Raw genomic sequence first — 2500 nt, 5'->3', positions numbered from 1 at the left:
CTTTTAAGCATCTAGTCGGCTAGACCTTGCAGTTTTGAAAGGCAATTGAGAAATGGCTCACTTCCTGAACTTGGAGCACAAAAAAGCCTACAGCACCTGTTATTCCCAGGCTGTCTCCCATCCAGGTACTAACTAGGCCCGACACTGCTTAGCTTCTGAGATCAGACGAGATCGGGCGCATTCAGTGTGGTGTGGCCGTAGGCTCTGGTCCTAGTGAGTTTTGTACTTTTAAGCATCTAGTCGGCTAGACCTTGCAGTTTTGAAAGGCAATTGAGAAATGGCTCACTTCCTGAACTTGGAGCACAAAAAAGCCTACAGCACCTGGTATTCCCAGGCGGTCTCCCATCCAGGTACTAACTAGGCCCGACACTGCTTAGCTTCCGAGATCAGACGAGATCGGGCGCATTCAGTGTGGTGTGGCCGTAGGCTCTGGGCCTAGTGAGTTTTGTACTTTTAAGCATCTAGTCGGCTAGACCTTGCAGTTTTGAAAGGCAATTGAGAAATGGCTCACTTCCTGAACTTGGAGCACAAAAAAGCCTACAGCACCTGGTATTCCCAGGCGGTCTCCCATCCAGGTACTAACTAGGCCCGACACTGCTTAGCTTCCGAGATCAGACGAGATCGGGCGCATTCAGTGTGGTGTGGCCGTAGGCTCTAGAAATGCTAAGAATATTACTCTTATGCATTTGCATTTAGTAAGCTAAGCCATGCAGCCACTTGCAACATGATACCACGCTCATCGCTCGATCAGGCTCGATCAGGCGAGATATATAAGACTGGTGGGCCCATTCAGGACTCCTATGTCTGGTAGGATAACTTTAATCCATCCATCCTGTTTCTGTTGCAGGGAGGTGGAGAGAACAATCAACACAATAACGGCTTTCTTTCATGCCTCTTGAAGGACTCAATATTCTCTGTACTGCATTACATGTGAAAGTCGATTTATTACCCATGAACACACTACCTGTATGCTAATTATATGTAAATAGGTAGCTCCAGCCCTCATAATGTTGTCCAACATTTCCGCTATAAAACGGGATAAAATTATTTTGGAAACATACCAAATTTGAAAAGTAATTGAGAAGTTGTGCAATTACTAATCATGGAGCACAAAATAGCCTACAGCACCTGGTATTCCCAGGCGGTCTCCCATCCAGGTACTAACTAGGCCCGACACTGCTTAGCTTCCGAGATCAGGCGCATTCAGTGTGGTGTGGCCGTAGGCTCTGGGCCTAGTGAGTTTTGTACTTTTAAGCATCTAGTCGGCTAGACCTTGCAGTTTTGAAAGGCAATTGAGAAATGGCTCACTTCCTGAACTTGGAGCACAAAAAAGCCTACAGCACCTGGTATTCCCAGGCGGTCTCCCATCCAGGTACTAACTAGGCCCGACACTGCTTAGCTTCCGAGATCAGACGCATTCAGTGTGGTGTGGCCGTTGGCTCTGGTCCTAGTGAGTTTTGTACTTTTAAGCATCTAGTCGGCTAGACCTTGCAGTTTTGAAAGGCAATTGAGAAATGGCTCACTTCCTGAACTTGGAGCACAAAAAAGCCTACAGCACCTGTTATTCCCAGGCTGTCTCCCATCCAGGTACTAACTAGGCCCGACACTGCTTAGCTTCTGAGATCAGACGAGATCGGGCGCATTCAGTGTGGTGTGGCCGTAGGCTCTGGTCCTAGTGAGTTTTGTACTTTTAAGCATCTAGTCGGCTAGACCTTGCAGTTTTGAAAGGCAATTGAGAAATGGCTCACTTCCTGAACTTGGAGCACAAAAAAGCCTACAGCACCTGGTATTCCCAGGCGGTCTCCCATCCAGGTACTAACTAGGCCCTACACTGCTTAGCTTCTGAGATCAGACGAGATCGGGCGCATTCAGTGTGGTGTGGCCGTAGGCTCTGGGCCTAGTGAGTTTTGTACTTTTAAGCATCTAGTCGGCTAGACCTTGCAGTTTTGAAAGGCAATTGAGAAATGGCTCACTTCCTGAACTTGGAGCACAAAAAAGCCTACAGCACCTGGTATTCCCAGGCGGTCTCCCATCCAGGTACTAACTAGGCCCGACACTGCTTAGCTTCCGAGATCAGACGAGATCGGGCGCATTCAGTGTGGTGTGGCCGTAGGCTCTAGAAATGCTAAGAATATTACTCTTATGCATTTGCATTTAGTAAGCTAAGCCATGCAGCCACTTGCAACATGATACCACGCTCATCGCTCGATCAGGCTCGATCAGGCGAGATATATAAGACTGGTGGGCCCATTCAGGACTCCTATGTCTGGTAGGATAACTTTAATCCATCCATCCTGTTTCTGTTGCAGGGAGGTGGAGAGAACAATCAACACAATAACGGCTTTCTTTCATGCCTCTTGAAGGACTCAATATTCTCTGTACTGCATTACATGTGAAAGTCGATTTATTACCCATGAACACACTACCTGTATGCTAATTATATGTAAATAGGTAGCTCCAGCCCTCATAATGTTGTCCAACATTTCCGCTATAAAACGGG

At 47.3% G+C, this 2500-nt stretch overlaps 4 non-coding genes and 4 pseudogenes across 4 annotated transcripts; all 8 read right to left on the bottom strand.

Annotated features, from left to right (window-relative positions):
• Positions 1–84: 84 nt before the first annotated feature.
• Positions 85–203, bottom strand: LOC138473886 (5S ribosomal RNA; annotated as a pseudogene).
• A 106-nt stretch (positions 204–309) lies between these two features.
• On the bottom strand, positions 310–428 carry LOC138477690 (5S ribosomal RNA). The gene has a single exon (XR_011271626.1). It is a non-coding gene; the product is annotated as a 5S ribosomal RNA (ribosomal RNA).
• A 106-nt stretch (positions 429–534) lies between these two features.
• Positions 535–653, bottom strand: LOC138477677 (5S ribosomal RNA). Its single transcript, XR_011271614.1, has one exon. It is a non-coding gene; the product is annotated as a 5S ribosomal RNA (ribosomal RNA).
• Positions 654–1116: 463 nt separating this feature from the next.
• LOC138474264 (5S ribosomal RNA) lies at positions 1117–1225 on the bottom strand (annotated as a pseudogene).
• Positions 1226–1331: 106 nt separating this feature from the next.
• On the bottom strand, positions 1332–1440 carry LOC138474689 (5S ribosomal RNA; annotated as a pseudogene).
• Positions 1441–1546: 106 nt separating this feature from the next.
• Positions 1547–1665, bottom strand: LOC138473884 (5S ribosomal RNA; annotated as a pseudogene).
• Positions 1666–1771: 106 nt separating this feature from the next.
• Positions 1772–1890, bottom strand: LOC138478747 (5S ribosomal RNA). Its single transcript, XR_011272586.1, has one exon. It is a non-coding gene; the product is annotated as a 5S ribosomal RNA (ribosomal RNA).
• A 106-nt stretch (positions 1891–1996) lies between these two features.
• On the bottom strand, positions 1997–2115 carry LOC138477665 (5S ribosomal RNA). Its single transcript, XR_011271603.1, has one exon. It is a non-coding gene; the product is annotated as a 5S ribosomal RNA (ribosomal RNA).
• Positions 2116–2500: the final 385 nt, after the last annotated feature.

The sequence above is a fragment of the Ambystoma mexicanum genome, chromosome 8, assembly GCF_040938575.1.
Source record: "Ambystoma mexicanum isolate Mex_15411 chromosome 8, UKY_AmexF1_1, whole genome shotgun sequence".
Classification (NCBI taxonomy): Eukaryota; Metazoa; Chordata; class Amphibia; order Caudata; family Ambystomatidae; genus Ambystoma; species Ambystoma mexicanum.
The sequence above is the reverse complement of the archived record's forward strand: the minus strand, read 5'-3'. Positions and strand labels throughout refer to the sequence as shown.